Source organism: Jaculus jaculus, chromosome 4 (assembly GCF_020740685.1).
Source record: "Jaculus jaculus isolate mJacJac1 chromosome 4, mJacJac1.mat.Y.cur, whole genome shotgun sequence".
Lineage (NCBI taxonomy): Eukaryota > Metazoa > Chordata > Mammalia > Rodentia > Dipodidae > Jaculus > Jaculus jaculus.
Genome location: NC_059105.1, coordinates 46,499,680 through 46,523,359, shown reverse-complemented (window position 1 = coordinate 46,523,359; position 23,680 = coordinate 46,499,680).

The following is a 23,680-nucleotide window of genomic DNA, read 5'->3' as shown; positions in this document are numbered from 1 at the left end:
CTAAAATTTATGACAATAATAAAATTAGGATATAAGCCAGGCATGGTGGTGCATGACTTTAACCCCAGCACTTGGGAGGCAGAGGTAGGAGGAATGGCATGAATTTGAGACCACCCTGAGACTGCATAGTGAATTCCAGGTCAGCCTGGGATAGAATGAAACCCTACCTCAAAAAAAAAAAAAAAAACAAACTATATATATATAGGATATAAATAGAAAAGTTTTCTCAAATACAAGTAGAACTACAAACTTTCTCATCACTCAAATTAAATATTTTTTCAATACTTTATTTAAAATATGCGAAAATTATCTTTTGGGGTGTTTTGGTATATTATATATATTCATATATGTGCAAGTGTGTGAGAGTAAATATATGTGTTTGTATGTGTGCTGGAGGTTGATGTCCAGTGTCTTCTTCAATTGCTTTTCACTTTATTTTTTTGAGTCAAGATCTCTTGAATTCACTGATTTAAATCAACTCACTTACCTCAGGGGCCCTCCTATCTCCACCTGTCCAGTCTTGGTTTTGTATGTGTGTTCCTTGGTGCTGGGAATATGAGCTTAGGTCTTCATGTTGCAAGTCAAGCACTTTACTGACTGAGGAACATTTACTATTTCAATGTTACACATTATTAGAAAATCCAAATGAATGATTATTTTGTGATTGAACTAGATTCCTAATCACTTTGTCACTGACAAAAAGGGAATTAGTAATAATATTACTATCATGCTATAAATAGTTAAAAGTATTGCCATATTTTAAATGTTAACATTATAGCTTACATAAATACATATTTATATAAATATAGAATTATATTTAAAACTAGGTATAATATTTCATTTATTTATTTATTTGAGAGAGGGAGAGAAGAAGAGGAAGAGGCAAATACATACATATATATATATATATATATATATATAAATATATATATATATATATATATATATATATATATATATATAGAGAGAGAGAGAGAGAGAGAGAGAGAGAGAGAGAGAGAATGGGTGCACCAAGGCCTCACAGACAAGTGTGGAGTTATATTTTAATGATATAATGAAATCTTACAAATTCTCCATGTGGACCGCAGCAATGGCTTAGCAGTTAAGATGCTTGCCTGTGAAACTGAAGGACTCAAGTTAGATTCCCCAGGAACCATATAAACCAGATGCACATGATGGCACATGTGTCTGGAGTACATTTGCAGTGGCTAGAGGCTCTGGTGTGACCATTCTCTCTCTCTCTCTCTCTCTCTCTCTGTAATAAATATATAAATAAATAAGAATTTCTCTACATTTCCTGTGTTAATAGCTCTTATGCAAAGTATCTGCAATTAGAATATTTTTTTTCAAATCATTAAAGATGAATCATTAGCTCTTAGGGACAGAACATTTTTACAGAATCCCTGTTATACCACCAGGCAAAACAGTTCTTTGTATCTTTTAAATTCAGTTTGAATTTCAGTATTCTAATAACTCTGCAGAGTTCAGTAGACCCTGAGTGATTCATCCAGGTGGATATTGGCCTAAAAAGAAGCTTAAGCGTAGGCTTCAAAATCCATCCTAAGAATAATGTTTAAGAGATCAGAACTTGATTTAAGATGAACTAAAATTCAACAGGTGACTCACTCATCTACTATAGAATTTTAATCAAAATATTCCTTTTTTATATTCTAATTCAAGCTTCATTTGCAAATTATAATGTTGATGATGGCAATATATTAAAAGAGATCTGAAAATATTTTGCACATAGCTAGAATAAATACTCAATATACAGTCAATATACGAGGTGATGGAAATATGTATGATATTGTGATAAGTAATAATTTGAGGTGGTCTTCATTGCAGTAAGAAAGTGGTGAAGGGGATGTTTTCCACATAGTACAAGTGCAGAAGCTCCAGGCCCTGGATTTGATCTTATATACTATAATTTTTAAAATAGCATGGCTAAAAGTGTTTAGGTTCCAAAATAACATAGGAACCAGAAAATTTAAAAGCAAAAGGCAAGAACTTGATAGCAGTGAATTTGAACAGTGATTCTACACTAAGTAATGAAGAAAGAAGCAATATTCCTTGGACTGAGAAGCTAAGAGGAAAATCAATGGGAACACATTATAATGCACAAATTCTATCTTTGGTTACATTGCTAACTCCCTTTTGTTAGTGTTTTTTTTTTTTCAATTTATTTATTTGCTTCTACTTAATCACACACCATAGTGACTGAGTGAAAAAATAAAAAGACTAAATCTTTAAAAAGTGCGTAGTTGTATGATAGTATTTCCTTATTTATCAGATTCGGATGAACAACACATACATGGCAAAACAACAGTTTGTATCAAATGTTTAGAAAATAGCTCATTGTGGATGTTAGCTGCATGATGGTTCTGGGAGTTACAGGCCAGTGCCAAGGGGAAGAAGGAAGATAAAGATAGGTAATATAAAAGAGAAACAGAGAAGAAGAAAAAGAGAGAGAGAGAGAAACAGGGGAAGATTAAGGTTAATTTCCATAATACCATCTCCAGGGCCCTGTGATTCAGGCATTCCCTCTAAGGACCTGATGAAGCTTCAACAATCTAGTCTGTCTTTTAGGATATAGAATTTTATGGTACCATTTCCATTTGAGTCCAGGTTTTTGCTCACCTCCCTTTACTCTCCCCTCCAGCACCACCCTCCCTGTTGTCAGGTCCTTGAAATGCTTATTATGTATATCAATATCTCAGACAGATTCAGGTTAGGAGCCACAGGTGACTGTGATTGGGTAACAGAGAGTGATCTGTTCCAAGTTTGAGCATTTTCCTTCAATTTTCATTGTGTCATTTTTCCTTAGTGCTGGGTAGAATTCTATCATGTAGATATACCACACCTTGTTATGCATTCATCTAATGATGGACATTTGGGCAACGTTTCTCAAAAGAAGACAAATTTCTGTCAGAGTACTTGATGACCCACCAAAGATTAGTGGTAATACCCCACTGCTAAAGATACTATATGTGAAGATGGCAGCGTAGGTACCAAAGCGTAGGCCAAAGCAGCCTGGGGGGAAAAAGACCAAAAAACTCAGCAAAATACACACTTTTACTAAAAAGGTGTATAGGAAATTGAAGCAGCAGCGGAGAAGTAGGAGAGATCCAGAGCATCCAGAGCCCGCACAGGCTGGCAAAAGCAGTCCCGGCAGCTCTGCCACCCGCAGCGGTGGCAGTGGCACACCAGAAAGCCACCAGGCTCAGCTCCAGCCGCAGGAAAAGCCAGGTGCAGGCGCTTCCCCTCACACTGGTGCTCTCTGCAACTCAGGAAACGTGAAGGGAGAGCAGCAGTGAGCAACGGAGGAGCAGACCATGAGGTAGAAGGACACGTGGAGCAGCAAGAGAACTAGAGCAGCTGCGGCTCCCTCCCCTCCCCCACTGCCTGAGCCCAGCTCCAGCGAACAGAGCAACGGTCCCAGGACCCAGCCACGCCAACTTGAGCCGACAGCGGGACCCAAGCAGGAGCAGAGTCCTGCAGCAACATCAGCGGCACCAGCACCAGTGACAGTGGCCCCAGCAGCAGCAGACCCAGGAGCAGCAACAACAGCAGACCCAGCAGCAGCAGCTTCAGCAACAGCAGTGGCTCCAGAAGTGGCAGCTACAGCAGCAGCAGCAGCAGAGGCAACAGCAGCAGCAGAGGCAACAGCAGCAGTGGGCCCAGCAGCAGCAGTTTCAGCTGCTGACAGACCCAACAGAGGCAGCTTTCGCAAGAGCAGTTCCAGCAGCAGGGGTGCTGATCTGCAGGGCCACACTTGCCAGTCTAGGTTTGCCCCATAGGAAAAGGCAGTGCCCAGCTCCAGAAATCAGAACAGCAGCCCGACGACCCAGGCAGCAAGATGACTGAGACCAAACTCATCCAAGGTTACTGGGTTTGCACCAGGGAAGGGTCTCACGTGGTCACAAGCTGACTTGGATCCCTCAACACACCAGAAATCTTAACCTCTATGTTGATAGAGGATCTGGTTGTTATAATAACTACTCTGGCATACATACTTGGGGCTGTTTTTGACTGAATGGGTACAGTATTTAATTAACATTTAGAATCTACCTGTATTTTGTTCCACTCAGCCTCTCATCAATTGACAGGTCATCCCGGGAAAAAATCCACAGAGAGGCATCTAGATTAAATGAGGTCATAGAAGGAATGGACCTAACAGATATATACAGGACATTTCATCCAAAGGCTACAGAATATACATTCTTTTCAGCAGCACATGGAACATTCTCTAAAATAGACCATATATTAGGACACGAAGAAAATCTTAACAAATTCAGGAAAATTGAAATAATTCCTTGCATTCTATCTGACCACAATGGAATTAAACTACAAAGCAGTAGCAAGAAAGGCTATAGAGCATACACAAAATCATAGAAACTAAACAATATACTACTAAATGATGAATGGGTCAATGAAGAAATCAAGAAGGAAATCAAAAAATTCATAGAGTCAAACGATAATGAGAACACAACATATGAAAATCTCTGGGACACACTGAAGGCATTTCTAAGAGGTAAATTTATAGCCTTAAGTGCCTATATTAAGAAATTAGAAAGGTCACAAGTAAATGACCCAATGCTTCACCTTAAAGCCTTGGAAAAAGAAGAACAAGGCAAACCAAAAATCAGTAGGCGATAAGCAATAATAAAGATTAGGGCAGAAATTTATGAAATAGAAACAAAAAAAAAAAAAAACAATCCAAAGAATTAATGAAACAAAGAGTTGGTTCTTTGAAAGGATAAACAAGATTGATAAACCCTTAGCAAATCTGACCAAAAGAAAGAGAGAAGACACACAAATTAATAAAATCAGACATGAACAAGGTAACATCACAACAGATTCCAGAGAAATTCAAAAAAAAAAATAGGGACATAATATAAAAGCATATACTTCACAAAGTATGAAAATCTGAAAGAAATGGATGATTTCCTTGATTTATATGACCAACCTAAATTAAATCAAAATGAGATTAATCACTTAAATAGACCTATAACAAACATGGAGATCCAAACAGTTATCAATAATCTCCCCACTAAAAAAAGCCCAGTTTCAGATGGATTCACTGCTGAATTTTATGAGACCTTTAAGAAGAGCTAACACCATTGCTTCTTAAGCTTTTCCAGGAAATAGACAAAGAAGGAATTCTACCAAACTCCTTCTATGAGGCCAGCATCACCCCGATACCAAAACCAGGCAAAGATAGAACAAAAAAAGAAAATTACAGACCAATCTCCCTCATGAACATAGATGCAAAAATTCTCAACAAAATATTGGCAAACAGAATACAAGAGTATATCAAAAAGATCATTCACCCTGATCAAGTAGGCTTTATCCCAGAGATGCAGGGATGGTTCAATATACACAAATCTATAAATGTAATACATTATATAAATGGTTTGAAGGACAAAAATCACATGATCATCTCATTGGACGCAGAGAAAGCATTTGACAAAATCCAACATCCCTTCATGATAAAAGTCCTACAGAGACTGGAAATAGAAGGAGCATATCTCAATATAATAAAAGCCATTTATGAAAAGCCTAAAGCCAACATATTACTAAATGGGGAAAAACTGGAAGCTTTTCCACTAAAATCAGGAACAAGACAAGGGTGTCCACTGTCCCCACTTTTATTTAATATAGTTCTGGAAGTCTTAGCCATAGCAATAAGGCAAGAGATGCACATAAAAGGGATACAAATTGGAAAGGAAGAGATCAAGTTATCATTATTTGCAGATGACATGATTCTATACATAAAGGACCCTAAAAACTCTACTAGCAAACTGTTAGAATGATCAAAACCTAGAGCCATGTAGCAGGATACAAAATAAATACACAGATATCAGTAGCCTTCATATATGCTAACAACAAACACACAGAGGATGAAATCAGAGAATCACTCATTCACAATTGCATAAAAAAAAATAAAGTGCCTTGGAATAAACCTAACCAAGGAAGTAAAGAGTCTCTATAATGAGAACTTTAAAACACTCAAGCGAGAAATTGCAGAAGACACTAGAAAGTGGAAAAACATCCCCTGTTCCTGGATTGGAAGAATCAATATTGTGAAAATGGCAATCTTACCAAAAGCAATCTACACATTTAATGCAATCCCTATCAAAATTCCAAAAGCATTCTTCATGGAAATAGAAAAAACAATCCAAAAATTCATTTGGAATCACAAAAAACCTCAAATATCTAAAATAATACTGAGCAACAAAAATAAGGCTGGTGGTATCACCATACCTGATTTTATCCTATACTACAGAGCCATAGTAACAAAAACAGCATGGTACTGGCACAAAAACAGACATGTAGAACAATGGAACAGAATAGAGAACCCAAATGTAAGCCTAAGCAGCTATCGCCACCTGATATTTGATAAAAATGCCCAAAATACTCATTGGAGAAAAGATAGCCTCTTTAGCAAATGGTGTTGGGAAAACTGGATATGTATCTGTAGAAGGATGAAAATAGATTCTTCTCTCTCTCCATGCACAAGAATTAAGTCCAAATGGATTAAAGACCTTAACATCAGACCTGAAACACTGAAACTGCTAGAGGAAAAAGTAGGGGAAACCCTTCAATATGTTGGTCTTGGCAAAGACTTTCTGAATACAACCCCAATTGCTCAGGCAATAAAAACACAGATTAATCACTGAGACCTCATGAAATTACAAAGATTTTGCACTGCAAAGTACACAGTGAAAAAAGCAAAGAGGCAACCTACAGAATGGGAAAAAAATCTTCACCAGGTATATATCTTATTGAGCATTAATATCTAGGATATACAAAGAACTCAAAAAGTTAAATAATAAGGAATCAAACAAGCCAATCAAAAAATGAGCTATGGAGCTAAATAGAGCATTCTCAAAGGAAGAAATATGAATGGCATATAAGCATCTAAAAAAATGTTCCACATCACTAGCCATCAGGGAAATGCAGTTTAAAACTACATTGAGATATCATCTCACTCCTGTCTGATTGGCCACCATCATGAAAACAAATGATCATAAATGTTGGCGGGGATGTGGAAAAAGAGGAACCCTTCTACACTGTTGGTGGGAATGCAATCTGGTCCAGCCATTGTGGAAAACAGTGTGGAGGTTCCTAAAACAGCTAAAGATTGATCTACCATATGACCCAGCTATAGCACTCCTAGGCATATATCCTAAGGACTCATCTCATTTCCTTAGAAGTATGTGCTCAACCATGTTTATTGCTGCTCAGTTTATAATAGCTGGGAAATGGAACAAGCCTAGATGTCCCTCAACTGATGAGTGGATAATGAAGATGTGGCACATTTATACAATGGAGTTCTACTCAGCAGTAAAGAAAAATGAAGTTATGAAATTTGCAGAAAAATGGATGGACCTGGAAAGGATTATACTAAGTGAGGTAGTCCAGGCCCAGAAAGCCAAGTGCCACATGTTCTCTCTCATATGTAGATCCTAGCTACAGATGATTGGGCTTCTGCGTGAGAATGAAAATACTTAGTAGTAGAGGCCAGTAAGTTAAAAAGGAGATATAAAGGGAAGAGAAAGGAAGGGAGGAGGGTACTTTATAGGTTGATATTTTATATATATAAGTACAATGATTGTGATGGGGAGGTAATATGATGGAGAATGAAATTTCAAAGGGGAAAGTGTGGGGGGTGAGGAGGGAGAGAATTACCATGGGATTTTTTTTTATAATCATGGAAAATGCTAATAAAAATTTAAACAATAAAAAAAAGAAAACAACAACAACAAAAAAAGATACTATATGCTGTTGGTATAGAACATGGAGTAACTTAGCTGAAATCTGGAAGAAAGTCAGTCTCCAGACAGCTTGTCTAGTGCCAGAAGGTGCTGCATGAGCACCTAAGGGAAAATGATGGGGCGAGCCCCTGTCCTGCAGGGAAAGAACGACCACCAAATGAAGATCCTTCTCGATCACACTTTATTGGAGAGCCTCTTGGTTAACAGGAAAGTTGATGGCGAGGGGCGAGGGGCGCAGGAGTGCAGCTGCTTTTATAGAGCAGAATACTATGGGACGCCTGCTGATTGGCTGCCATAGGCTCACCCACCCACAGGAGCCACGGGATAGGCTCAGGACAAGGTGCATCAAGCGCATGCACAACCTCAAGGGAGGTTGCTGCCTAAATGAGGAAGTATTTACCTCAAGACTGGCGGGAAGCCAGCATCATCTTGTAATGGCGTCTGCATTGGCTCCCTACAGTTCCCCCTTTTTTATTAACTTATGGTATAGCTCAGAAAAATAGCCACCTTCCCGATCAGGTCCGCACCTCATGATGTGTTGACTGATCAAGGGAAGAAGTTCAACCTCCCCTTCCTCAGTGCAATGGGACAGATCCCCTGAGAGTTCAAAGGCGGCAGTCAAATGAAAGCTACCAGATCCCTGCCCATCCTCGTGCAATGGGTACTCTGAGACCCTGAGGGTGCAAGGGCCAGGGGAGCTATATGCCTTTTAAAGCTGACAGCCAAATTTGGGGGGAGGAACCACTTTCCAAGGCAGCAAGAGCGTGAGAAATGACCACCTTGTCCCTCTTGGTTTGGGTTCGCAGGCGGTAAATCAACCAGAGGCAAAGTACGCATCCTCCCAGGCAGCACAGTAGGAACATTCCCATTCCTACCCCTTCCTTAAAATGACAGATAGCAGGAAGCATTGGTGCAATTACTAAAAGAGAAGTTACTAAGAACGAACAGAAACGGTGGATGAACACACGCCAGCGCAGGGGCAAAGGAAGTATTCCTCCCACAGCCATGTCCAATGTCATTAACACCCCCAGATGTATTGAGGCGCTTCCAAGACGCCCCTTCATCTTTTGTCCCTTCCTCTTCCACTTGATTCATGGATTCCAGGCACAGGAGGAAGATTATCCACAAGACCTCCATCATCTCCGCCCTGATGAATATCACTGTCTCCTGGACCCTCCTCCGGAGATCGCTTGACTGTCCTCACCAGCCGGGCTGGAACCCAATGAGGGGAATCCTGTTCCTGTGGAAAAACATAAACAGTTCCCCTGGATCTTATCACAACAAGATCCGGTCCTTTCCATTTATTATCTAAGACATCCTTCCACAACACCATCTCACTAGATGATTGAATCACATGTTGACTGTGCCTGTCAGCTGCAGATTTATTATTATTATCCAAGATTAAAAAATTAAGGGTAAAAAGGGCTAAAGACACTCTTTCCTTGGGAGTTGCATTTTCCGTTATACCCCCTTTTTGTTTAAATAAAAGAGCTTTTAGACTTTTATTGGCTCTTTCTACTATACCTTGACCTTGTGGGTTGTAAGGAAGGCCAGTGGTATGTGTAACCTGTATTTGGGCACAGAAGGCTCGAAAGCCACCAGATGAGTACGCTGGGCCATTATCAGTTTTTAGGCGGTGTGGCTTTCCCCAAGCAGCCCAGGCCTCTAGGCAGTGAGTTTTTACATGAGAGACCTTCTCACCTGCCAATGGTGAGGCAAAAATAATACCTGAGCATGTGTCCACTGAGACATGTAGGTATTTTAATCTTTTAAACTCTGGAAGATGTGTCACATCCATTTGCCAAAGGTCTCCAGGATGTAGGCCTCGAGGGTTAACGCCCACATGTGGGGAGGGTAAAAAGGTGACACAAGACTGACAAGATTTTACAATGTCTCATGCTTCATTTCTGGAAATAGAAAATTTTTTTCTCAAGGTGTTTGCAGGAACATGATATAATCTATGGAATTCAGTAGCTGAAGCTTTTGTATCTTCCAGAGAAATCATGGCGAGCCTAGTGGCCCAGTCCACGAGGTCATTAGCCTGTGATAAGGGGCCAGGCAGTAATGAATGTGCCCGAATATGAGTTACATAGAAAGGGCAAGTTCGCTGTAAAATTAAAGACTGAAGTTGTAAAAGAATATTAGACACTAGACTAGTAGAGCGAACCGAAGCGGCAATCTCTAGGCCAGCAACCGCATTAGCTACATATAGGGAATCGTGAACAAGTTAAAAGAAGTAGAGAATGTCTGAAAGACCTCCAAAACAATTAGGCATTCAACAATTTGAGGGGAATCAGGTCTAAACATTCTTACTATAGGCTCCGAGCCCTGTACCAAGTAGGCCCCACGACCAGACTTTGAACCATCAGTAAAGATGGCAGGGGCTGATGTAATAGGCTCCTGAACAGTGATTTTAGGAAAGTAAACCAGATTATTTTCAACAAAGGACAAAATAGGGCTCTTTGGATAATGATTATCTATGACATTTGGGAAAGCACACATGAGAATGCTCCAATCATCCACAGTGCCAGACAAAACTTTTACCTGTTCCTTAGTATAGGGGATGATGAGTTTGTCAGGCAGCTTTGCAAAGTGTATTAAGCAATATTTAAGCCCCAAACAAGCCTGTCGGGCTACCAGCTGCGGAAAATATTGGAGGGTGTGGGCTCCCAAAGAGTTTCCATGAAGCCATAATAGAGGGCCCTCCTGCCAGATCACTCCTGTGGGGACATCTTTAGTTTTTAGGATGCATAAAAGAAGTGGTTTAGAAGGATCAAACCGATCAAGTTGTGCTTTACTAAGTGTCTCTTTAATCTTATTAAGTGCCTCACAGGCAGGTTGTGTAAGCGTGCGAGGAGACAGAACATCGGGGTTGCCTTCAAGGATGGAGAAGAGTGGCAACAACTCTGATCGAGGCACATGAAGGAATCCTCGCAACCAATTAATATCTCCCAGTAACTTTTGAAAATCATTGAGAGTATGTAAATGAGAGGTGTGAATACACATCTTTTGTGGCCCCACAGAACAAGGGCTAATGACAGACCCCAGAAAAGTAACAGCATCTGTCTGTTGAATCTTTTCAGGGGCAATGGTCAAGCCATAGTTCTCTAAGGCCTGAATAACTCTTTGAAAAGAGGAATGTAGGGTAGCCAATATGGGGGCTGTGAACAAAATGTCATCCATATAATGAATCATGCGAAGAGAAGGGAACTCCTGGCGGACAGAGGCCAACGCAGCATCTACAAAAAGCTGACAGATAGTAGGGCTGTTAGCCATTCCTTGTGGCAACACACGCCACTGGAAACGAGCATCCGGCCTCTCATGATTAACTGAGGGAAGAGTGAAAGCAAAACGTTCCCTATCTTGAGGGCAAAGTGGTATAGAGAAAAAAACAGTCCTTAACATCTAGAACTATGATAGGCCATCCCTTGGGCAGGGCAGAAAGGGCTGGGAGGCCTCTTTGAATAGGCCCCAGAATCTGCATTTGGGCATTAACCGCTCTCAAATCATGGAGTAATCTCCATTTGCCTGATTGTTTTTTAATCACAAATATTGGGGTGTTCCAGGGGGACACAGAAAGCTCTAGATGGCCAAGATTCAACTGTTCTTGGACTAAGACTCTTGCTGCTTCCAGTTTTTCCTGTGATAGGGGCCATTGAGGAACCCATATGGCTTTGTTAGTTAACCAAGGAATGGGCACCTGGACTCTCTCGGAAGCGGCGTTTTCAACAGCCCCTAGGAAAAACCCAATCCACAACGGTCCAACTTTTCTTTTGGGATAATTGGGTCTGGACGCACCTGGAGGAATTTTTCCAGTCCCTGTTCTGGGACAAAGCCTTGCATTTTCATCATATTTTTGTTAGCCTCCGAATAGTCATTAGTCAGATGGAGGCGTAACTGGGACTGAACATCCCTACCCCACAAATTAATTGGGACTGCCAATACAAAAGGCTGTATTTTTCCCTTCTGCCCCTCATCGGTACACCACGTCAGTTCTTTTACACTCATCTGGGGTGTCTCTGCATATCCCAGACCTTGTAGGGTCTGGGAAGATTTTTGAAGGGGCCAAGACTTAGGCCAAGAATTCATTTGAATTATACTTCTATCTGCACCTGTATCAACCAGGCCTGAAAATGTCTTTCCCTCTATGGTCAACTGTAAAAGTGGTCTCTGATCTAATTCTAGCGATAAACAAGCCAAGTCTATCCCAGTAGACCCAAGACATCCATCTCCCCTCTCTCTCTGCTGGGCCGGGAATGAGGAATGAGTAGAAGGCAAAATCAACAATTGAGCAATACGATCTCCTGGTGTAATAGACATAGCCCCATAAGGGGAATGACAGAGAATCTTTATTGTGCCCATATAATCAGGGTCAATGACTCCAGGGAAAACAAGCAATCCTTTTAAAGTTGATGATGAATGTCCTAAGAGGAGGCCCACGGTATCCTTTTGTACAGGTCCACAGACATCAGTCTCTAAGGCTTGTATACCCATCTCAGGGGTCAGGACCAGTCCGGAGGCGGCACAGAGGTCCAGCCCTGCGGAGCCTGATGTGGCTCTTCTGAGTGGGAGGACGGCGGCGGGCCCAATGTTGGGACTGGCGCCTGGAGTGCCCCATAAATTTGTGGGCCCTGGGGACGGGGGCCCCTCATTCCATTTTTTGACTCCTGAGCACGTTGAAGGGGAGGTATAGGTAGACCATTAATATCTTTCACTGACCTACACTCATTAGCCCAATGATTACCCTTCTTACATCGTGGGCAAGTACCAGGTGGTCGCTGCTTTGGTCCCTCCCTGACTAGGGGGGCAGATTCCCCGGCCTGAGGGCACTGACGCTTAAAATGCCCAAGCTGTCCACATTTAAAACATCCTTTTGAATTTTGAGTCTGTTGAGACTTTGTGGCAGCAAGAACTGCAGCGGCCAGGCCTGCGTTAGACAATGGCCCGCCAATTTCTCGACATGCTTTGATCTAGGCCTCAATTCCCTTTTTTCTGACTGGGTTTATAGCTCTCTGACATTCCTTTGTGCTTTGCTCATATATCAGTTGGAGCACAAAGGGCATGGTATGATCTGCAGTACCTATAGTTTTCTCAGCAGCCTCCATCAATCTGGCAGCAAAATCTGCAAAAGGTTCTGTTGAGCCTTGTATAATTTTTGTCAGGTTGCCAGCTACTTCCCCCTTATTGGGGACATCTCTCCATGCTCGATAGTGAATGTTATTAACCTGTTGATATACCTCTATGGGAAAATTTACTTGGTCAGCCATGTGAGGGCTGAGCCCCAGGAGCATGTCAGCTGTCCATCCCGGATGGCCATTCTGGATATTTTGTCTAGCCTGTGTCTGAGCATTATCTGTAACCAAAGATTTCCACTCAAGGAACTGGCCTTTTGAAAGACAAGCCTTTGCCAACTCTGTCCAATCTGTAGGAGTTAAAGGAGCTGTAATGATTCTGTGCAATAGCGCAACGGAATAATCTGCACCTGGTCCAAAATCCTTGACAGCCTGAACCAAATCCTTTAGTTGTTTATAGGGAACTGGTTCATGTCTCCTTTGTTGAGTTACTGGGTCCTCAAAAACGGGAAAAGCGGAGGCCAGCCGCGACCAGGTTTTTGTTTTAATGAAGCGGCATGTGTCCCCAGGGGAGGTTTTAATGAAGCGGCATGTGTCCCCAGGGGAGTTATAGGGTGGGGGTGCGGAAGGCTCTAGGGACTGTAAAGGACTACACCCTTGGCCTTTAGGCCCCTTTGTCTGCTCCCTTTTATAACAGGCGGTGGCCTCCTTTAGTCTTTCCTCTTCCCCTTTAAATAATTCTTCTTCCTCCTCTGCAGAATCGGAGCTAGCCTCCTTATCTGTGTCAAGTACATTTGCATGTGTAAGCTCCTCAATGGGAGGATAGAGCCTGTTAAAGGCTCCTCTTTCCCCCTGGGGGGGGGGGCAATTATAGATTTTACCTGTTTCTCTGAGCTCATCTTGTAAACTTTTTTCTTTGTTTTATCCCTTCTTTTTTATTTTATTTTTTCTTTTTCTAGGCCTAGTTTTTGACTCCCCATTTGAATCTGACTCAGAAAGGCTATCCTGATGCCTTGCGAGAACTTCCCGTCCCCTTCTAATAAGTTCCATGTGGTTTTCTTTACTTAAGCAAGAGTGAATCAGCCGCCAAAACGGCAGTGTACCCTTACCAATTCTGTCCTCTTGTTTTGCTGCCTCCAATTCTCTACCTAATTTTTCCCAAGTAGGGAGAGAAAGGTCCCCCGAGACCGCAAACCAGGGCACAATTGTATCTAGGTCTTTAACAATCTTTTTAATTGTTGCAGAGGAGACCCTAATGTCCCTCTGCTTAAGCAATTCCTTTATCGGCTGGACAAAGTCAACAGTCACAAAACTCGCACCCTGAGAATTGCCCATGTTGCGCTCACAGCAAACGACAAAGACAACAAACCACACAGGAATGAAAATAAGAAGGACCAGGTAGGGATCTAAGTAAAAAAATTATGACTGGGGATGACTTACCGACGTCTTCCTCTCCGACGTCTTCCTCTCCGTGTGTCAAGTTCTGGATCCTCTTCGGCCCCTCGCCCGGTGACCACAAAACACCCGGCGTTCCCGGGTTTCGGTACCACTTTGGGGCGAGCCCCTGTCCTGCAGGGAAAGAACGACCACCAGACGAAGATCCTTCTCGATCACACTTTATTGGAGAGCCTCTTGGTTAACAGGAAAGTTGATGGTGAGGGGCGAGGGGCGCAGGAGTGCAGCTGCTTTTATAGGGCAGAATACTATGGGACGCCTGCTGATTGGCTGCCATAGGCTCACCCACCCACAGGAGCCACGGGATAGGCTCAGGACAAGGTGCATCAAGCGCATGCACAACCTCAAGGGAGGTTGCTGCCTAAATGAGGAAGTATTTACCTCAAGACTGGCGGGAAGCCAGCATCATCTTGTAATGGCGTCTGCATTGGCTCCCTACAAAATGATCTACATCTGTCCAGGCAACTTGTGGTCCAAGATACTCAGTAGCAAACAAAATGACATGATGTTCACACAAGTGCAATAATGGCACACAGCCATGGTTGGTAACCAACTGCTCTTGATTTGGCTAACACATCCATTTCGTGGAATGGAACCCATAGCTGGATCTGGGAATCAAGTCAGAACCACATCTAAATAATGAGCCTACTCTCCAATATAAAGCTCCCACCAAGCATGGGCTACAAGAGGGCCTAAACCTATTAAATTCACTCTAAAATAATAATGGTTATCCCATTTGTCTGGTGCTGACTTCACTCTCCATTGGAGAATTTTCTTCTCTTTTTCAGATGGACACAGATTCTGAGGAGAAAATCAGCCCATTGTACCTCAACAGGGCCCCTGATGAAACCATAGGGTAATTAGGGAAATGAGCAAGAATACTGCTTTTTCGGTGAACCTGGTACCAGCACAAGGGTTAAAGAAATAGCCACAGAGAACGCTCAATTCCTATCAAACCTATATCCAGAGACACAGAGTCTCCCAAGACCTCATCACTGAAGTAGACCTAGAATGAATTCAACATGGTTCAGGGAAATTTGCGGAAAATGGGGTAAAACAATTGTTAGAGCCACATGTTGGGACATTATGCAGAGAAACATTGTCTATAATCTAACCCATAACTGATGGCTACCCCCACAATGCATGACCCACATTCCCCAATGAAGATAGTGTCTGCAGAGAAGGGAGGATGGGGAGGAGGATAACTATGGTACCAACATGGCTGTATACACACTGTGCACATAACAAATAAATAAATAAATAAATAAATAAATAAATAAATAAATAATTACAAAACTTAAAAGAAATGATTGGAAAATATAAATGGAAATTGCAATACCAGTGTTTACAGTGTGTCTAGAACATTTAATTAAATCTATTCCTGAGTTGAAAATTACTAGGAATTATATTTTTATAAATTTTTATACTTTTATACTTTTCTTTCTATATATATACAAGTATTTACTCAGGCTAAAATTCACAAGGTTGTTTTTATAATATAGAAGCCATACCACATTTTGCCTAGTCTTTATTATAAAATTGGAATAACTTTAAATAATCAATGGCAAGTAACTTTTAAATACTTCATTTTGCCTAATATATGTCAAAATCTTAAATTTAAGGGATAAAAAATTTAGCAATCAAATGAAACTGCAAATTCTTCCCAACCTTCTATAATTTTTCTAAATACTTCACCAGCATTTTGTTGTTACTTATAAAATAATAATATAACATTGTCTTATTCTTTCACCTTCAATTGTGTCAAGTACTTTTTAAGAAGGCACAGTTGCTTTTTATGTAATGGCACAGAGAGAAACCCATTCATAGAAGAATTATGAAGGCATTCATCAGATAATTTTACTTTATTTGACAGAAAGCATGTTATGTTCTTTCAAAAACCCAAATTTCTGAGAAATAGAATATGAAAATTAATCTTTTATCTCATAATTATGCTAAATCACTAGTGATACAGTACAACAATGGGGAGATAATACTGTGTTCTATAACTTGACTATTTTATAAATTATAAAAAATGTAGAAATGGACAATTAATGTGTATTCATTTTCTCCCATAAAAATGTTAGAAATAGCTTATAATGCAAAACATTCAGTGATGATCAGAGAATAAGATGTTCACAGAAGTGTACACATTCCCTCAAAAGAACCCACTTTCCCAAGTTCCAGTACTTCTGACACTGAATAAAAAAGGAGGTTGAAACCTACTACCCTACATACTGTAATTGGCCAATAAAATGTTAACAGACCTTATAAAACATCAATGTTTTTCTTATACTGATAACTCTTGTAAAATAAATTGAGTTGGTGCTCAGGAACCAAAACATCTGTTTATTCTTCAGCTCCTTCATGGTTCCCATTTCTTTTTTAAGAGCATGACAGCAATTTTTGAACAGATGAGAAAAGGTGAATGGACCCATACACAGCACTCACCTGAGAATGAATCCAGCATGTGTGGGTTAATCGGTTCTGAAATCTGCCCATTGCCTGAAATTCAGCTGTATGACTACATTCAAATGGAAGGGTTTGTAATTAATATTCACACTGGTATTCAGAAAAAATGGGTTGAATACACTTTGAGGACATCTAATAAGTCTCTGTCATTATACCTAAGAAGATAGTCAAGAAACACTGTCGAAAATAAAGGAAAATAAATGGAGGTATAATTAACTTGTTCAAAAGTACAGTATAAAGATAACGATAAAACCACATGAATTTAACCAAATAAAGTAAAAATAGAAAGTGAGGAAGAATATGACAGCATAACTAAGCAAATCCTATATTTCATTGTATAAATATAGATGTAATTTCAACGTGAATTACCTTCCTCTACCAAAACAAAAACAAAAGGGAACACAAGACAAACAAAGACAGGTTTTCTCTATTCACTAGAAGAAAACACAAGGAAAATGTCCAAAGACTTCCCCTGGGCAGATGGCACCAGATATGACATGGGTTTGGGAATTTTCTTTTCCTATATACAATACATATGCTAAATAGGAAAATGAAAATACTGTATTAAAGACTATGTTTTTTTTTTCTCTACTGCCATGAGAAATTGCTGAAACTCGTTGACAAAGTAGCAGAAGGTTTTCATTCACAATATGTAGAAAATTAACCAAAGGGTTCATCGGTATAGACCTCCATGTCCTTGCTAGGTACTCAATGAAGGCACTCATTTTGTGACTCATGATTCCCTTCAGTCTTCGGAACACCAGGAACACCAGGAAGGGAACGTGCCTGTGTTCCTTCTCATATCTCTCTTCCTTTTTCTGGTCTTCTCCTGCTTCTGAGCATTCTCCAGATTTCTCCCTCCAGTTTCAAGGAGCCATGAGTCAGTCAGTGAAGATGGATGATGGCAGAAAGGATTCTGGGAGTTCCACTGTGTAGAAGCTGGCTGCTTCCAGTATTGGGATAGAACAAAAGTGCTGTTGTATTATGCTTCCCAGTTAGTTTAGGCTGCCTTGGCAACCTGACATCCTCTTTAAATCTTGCACTCAGAAAGCAATCTCACAAACTGCATATTTCAATTTTGCTACTAACCTAAGGACAAATTCTTATCTGTTTGGCAGAAGAATTCACAATACATTCAGTCCTTTGTTTTATTCAACACACAGAACTTTGAGTGCTCACTGAAGAAGCCTCATGATTTTCTTACCTCATAATATTCTTTCAAGACAGCCTGCCCTTGCTTTTTTCTGTCTTTCAGTAAGTAGTGAGATGCAAGTTTTTCTTGGTAACTCTAAAAGAAACTATTATTGCTTGAATCAGAAATATTCACTGAAACAAAAAGCAATCTCTATGTTATATATGTAAATGGTACTCCCAAGAAAACAAGAAAGGAAATGGAAGAAACAAGTGAATGAAGCAGAAGCCTTAAAAGTATTTAGTATATAATTCTAGTCAACAGTTCTACACAGGAAAAGCTTTACTATTAGAAGCCAGGTTGCTGATCTGTAAATCATTCTCTACATTGCCTCCTGCAGTCAGGAGAGCTGAGTTCACTTGTCATTTACTTTGGCTCTCTACGTAGCAGACAGGCAGGCCTGCATGCATGAATGGTCCTTCCTTGGGCTGAGGAAATCCTGTGGAAAGAATAGCTGATGCAGGCCAAGTTAAGGAAGTTCATGTGAAAGCAGATTGCTCATACAATCATTACACACTACATGTGGGTTGAAAGCTTCCCTGATCTCAGTTCTCTCTTAGCTTTTGCCCTATGCATTGTCCAAAAGTCACAAATGTTTTGTAAGTTCCTGGAATGAGGAGATTTCTCAGTAGTTAGAGGTGCTTGCTTTCAAAGCCTGCTGGCCAGGGTTCAATTACCCAGTGTCCAAGTAAAGCCAGATGCACAAAATGGCATATGCTTCTAGACTTCATTCGTAATGACAGGAGACTGTAGCATATTCATATTCTCTCTTCTCAAAAATAAATAAACATATCTACAAAATTACTTCCCTGTTTTCAAAATATAAAACATAAATCTTTCAATGAAGAAAATGTACTGGGGTAAATACATGTATGTTACATATTTTGAGTGTCACCCTATCTCTCTTTTATTCTCTTCTCACTCTCACTGAACTTCTTGATTAATATTAAAGAAAAAATTCAATGATTTGCACACATGTGTGTGATGCAGGGTATATGAGGATACCAGGGTCTCTGGCAATTGTGGAATGATGGCTATCTGATTTTAAAATGGTGGCTTGGCAATTGAACCTTGACCAGCAGGATTTGTCAGCAAGTGGCTTTAGTTATGGGATCAATTCCCTATTTCCAAACTTTTCCATGTGGATTTTTATTATATACTTATATATCTTATTTATTTATATATTCACTTATTTTTTATTTATGTTTTTATTTATATTCAGCAAATACAGGCAGTTTGGAACCATTATTGGGCTCATCCATGACCTACCCCCTCCCCAATGGCCTCTACTTGTTGATGGATATGGGTTGTGCATTGTGGAGTTAGCCCACAGTTATTGGTACGATAAATTTCTCTGCATATCATGACCCAACATGTGGCTCTGACATTCTCCCACCCCCCCCTTATGCAAAATGTCACTGAGCAATGTTGGGTTCATTTTTGGTCTGCTTCAGTGATGAGGTATTGGGGACGTCTGAGGATCTGGCTCTCTGATTTGGTAGGAGTTGATTTTTCTCTGTGTTGGTCTCCTTCCCCCTTTGTGCTGGTTTCTGGTTCATCAGGAAAACAGCACTCTTGCTTGTTTTGCCAATTTTCCTTAGTTTTAGTCAGCTCCTTTTGGAGGTATGATGGGGTGGCTTTCTCCTTAGGATCTGCATCTATCTGAAAAAGAGAATCAGAATCTCCAAAGGGAGTGAGTTAGCACCAGGACAAATGAGATAACCCTTACTTTTTTAGTAGAGAGTTTAATAGGTGTAGGCCCTCTTGTAGCCCATGATCGACGGTAGCTTGATATTGGAGAGTGGGCTGATGATATGGTTCTGACTTGTTTCCCATCTCTAGCTATGTGTCCTTCACCACTGAGAGGATCAGTTAGCCAAATCAAGAGCAGTTGTTTCCCTACCATGGCTGTGTGCCACTATTGCACTTGTGTGGGCATGACAAACGGTTGTTTGTTGCTAAGTAGGTTGGACCATGAGTTGCTTATACAGATATTGGTCATTTCCCCCCAGTTTCCCATGTAGCACCTTATGGCATTAGATAGCTGACTGTCTGGGGACTGACTCTCTCCTGCCTTCCAGCCATGTGGTTCCATTTTACGTATCAGCTGCATATGGAGTCTTCAGCAATAGGGTCTTACCACTGACATTTGGTGGGTCATTAAGTACTCTGACAGAAATCTGTCATTCTTTTAGAAAACCTTGTAAGTTTCTCTGATCAAAAGCTCATTGTGGATGATAGCCTCATGCTGGTAGTGGGGGATACAGGTCAGTGCCCACTAAGAAAATGAGGAAAAAGATAACTAATATACAAGAGTTAGAGAGGAGAGAGAGTGAGATAGGGAGGGAGGGAGGGAGAGGGAGAGGGAGGGAGGGAAGTTGTAGAAGATATAGGTTAGATTTAATCCTACCCTCTCCAGTGTCTTGTGGTTCAGGTGTTTCCTGTAAGGGCCTGGTGAAGGTTCAGCCATTTGGTCTGCCTTTTATGAAGTAGAATTTTATGGTACCTTTGCCCTTTGGGTCTAGATTAGTGTTTTCCACCCCTTTGATGCCCTCCCCTCCCTCCCCCTCCATCCTAGTGTCTAGCCCATGAGATGCTTGCTAGGTATATAAGGTATCTTGGGTAGATTCAGGTTAGGTGCTGTAGATGAGTGAGACTATGTGGCGATTCTTTTTCTGTGATTGGGTAAGTTCACTGAGAATGATCTGTTCTAGGCTCAACCATTTTTTCTCAAATTTCTTTGTGTCATTTTTTCTTACTACTGTATAGAATTCCATTGTATAGCTATACCACATCTTAGTTACCCATTCTTCTAGTGATGGACATCTGGATTGATTCCGGAATTGTGCGGCTACAAACATGGTTGAGCAAATCTCTCTGGCCTGTGGTGTGAGGGTTTTAGGGTAGATGCCCAGTAAGGCAATAACTGGGTCTGTTGGTATCTCTATAGTCAGCTTTTTCAGGAGTCTCTTTATTGCTTTCCAAAGTGGTTGTACCATCCTACATTCCCACCAACAGTGTATGAGTGTTCCTACTTCACCACATCCTCACCAGCACTTATTTTTGTTTGAGTTTTTGATGTTTGCTATCCTTTTTGGGGCAAGGTGGAATCTCATAGTTGTTTTAATTTGCATTTCTCTAATGATTAGGGATGATGAACATTTTCTTAAGTGTGTGTTTTCCATTTTTGTTTCTTCCTCTGTGAACTGCCTGTTCAGCTCTTTGCTCAATTTTTGGGTGGGGTGTTTGACTTCTTACTATTTAGATTTTTGAGTTCTTTGTAGATTCAATAGATTAGGCCTCTGCTCGTTGGATAACTCACAAATATTTTCTCCCATTCTGTGGGTAATCTATTGGCTTTGCTTATTGTGTCCTTGTCTGTAAAGAAGCTCTTCATCTTCATGTGATCCCATTGGTTGAGTGACTATTTAAGATCTTGAGCTACTGGTGTTTTGTTCAGGAAGTCTTTTTTCCATTCCTATATCATGGAAATTACTTCCTAAATTTTCTTCCAGTAGTATTCAAGTTTCTTTTCTTATATTGAGGTCTTTGATCCATTTGGATTTGAGTGTAGTGCATGGTGAAATGTGTGGATCAAGTTTCAGTTTCCTGCATGTGGTTATCCAGTTTGTCCAGCACCATTTGTTGAAGATGCTATCTTTTTTCCAGTCTATATTGTTCAGGCATTTGTCAAATATCAAGTAGCTATAGTTGCTTGACCCAAAGTCCGGGTCTTTAAGTCTATTCCATTTGTCTATACTCCTGTTTTTATGCCAGTACCATGCTGTTTTATTACTAAGGCTTTCTAATATAGCTTTAGATCAGGTGTGGTGATGCCACCAGAGGTATCTCTTTTGCTGAGGATATGTTTGGATATGCGAGGCCTTCTGCCTTTCCATATGAAATTTGAGATCATTTTTTCTATCTCTGTGAAGAACACTGTAGGGATTTTAATTGGAATTGCGTTAAATCTATATATTGCCTTTGGTAGGATTGTCATCTTCACAATGTTATCTCTGCCTATGCAGGAGCATGGGAAGTCTTTCCATTTTCTCAAGTCCTCCTCAATTTCTTTTATGAATGTTTTTATATTTTTATTGTATAGATCTTTCACTTCCTTGGTTAACATTATTCCAAGGTATTTTATTTTATTTTATTTATTTTTTGTTGTTGTTGCTATTGAAAATGGGACTATGCCCCTTATTTCTTTCTCTGTATCTTTGTCATTTGCATATAGAAATGCTACTGATTTTTCTGCATTGGTTTTGTATCCTGCTACTTTGCTATAGGAATTAATCACCTTCAGGAGTTTTGGGATGGAGTCTCTCAGGTCTCTTACATATGCAATCACGTCATCAGCGAATAGAGCTAACTTAACTTCTTCCTTTCCAAATTGTATCCCTTTTATTTCCTTCTCCTGTCTTATTGCTTGAGCTAGGACTTCCAGAACTATATTTAAAAGCAGAGATGAGAGAGGACATCCCTGTCTTGTTCCTGATCTTAATGGGAATTCCTCCAGTCTCTCTCCATTAAGTATTATTTCGGCCTTTGGAGCTCTGTATGTTGCCTTTATTATGTTAAGATATGTACAAACTATGCCAATTCTCTCCAATGCTTTGATCATGAAGTGATGTTGTATCTTGTCAAAGGCCTTTTCTGCATCTATTGAAATGATCATGTGGTTTTATGTTTAAGCTTATTTATGTGGTGTATTACATTGATAGATTTCCGCATGTTGAACCACTCTTGTGTTCCTGGAATGAATCCCACTTGGTGAATGTGGATAATGCTTTTGATGTGTTGTTGGATTCAGTTTGCGAGTATTTTGTTCAGGGTCTTTGCGTCTATGAGTAGTTTTCTTTTCTTGTGGCATCTCTGCCTGGTTTTGGAATTAGGGTGATACTAGCTTCATAAAAGGAGTTGGGAAGCTTTCCCTGTTCTTCAATTGTGTGGCACAGTTTTAGGAAGATTGGTTTGAGTTCCTCCATGAAGATTTGATAGAATTTGGCTGAGAAGCCATCTGGTCCTAGACTCATCTTTTTGGGGATTTTTTTTTTTTTTATTACTTTTTCAATCTCCATTACTGTGATGGGTTCATTGAGGTGATTAATCTGCTCTGAGTTTAGCTTTGAGAGATGGTATGCATCCAGGAATTTATTCATCTCCTCCACATTATCCATTTTTGTGGGCTACTGGTTTTTAAAATAAGTCCTAATGATTCTCCCAATTTCACACATGTCTGTTGTTGTGATCTCTCCTTTTTCATTTTGAATTTTGTTAATTTGTAGATTCTCCTTTTTTCTTTGCTTGATCAAATTGGCCAGGGGTTTGTCAATCTTGTTTATTTTTTTCAAAGAACCAGCTTTTTGTTTTGTCAATTGTCTTAATTGTTTCCTTGGTTTCCAAATCATTAATTTCTGCTCTGACTTTAATTATTTCTCTCCTTCTGGAGCTCTTTGGGTTGGATTTTTTTGTTTTTCCAGTACCTTTAGGTGGATGGTTAGGTTATTGATTTGGGATATTTCTGTCTTTTTAATGAAGGCATTGAGTGCTATGAATTTTACCCTGAGGACTGCCTTCATTGAGTCCCATAAGTTTTGGTATGATGTGTTCTCATTGTCATTCAATTCCAGGTATTTTGTGATTTCGTTTTTTATTTCATCCACTATCCATTTATTGTTTAAAAGTGTGCTGTTCAGTTTCCAGGAGCCTTT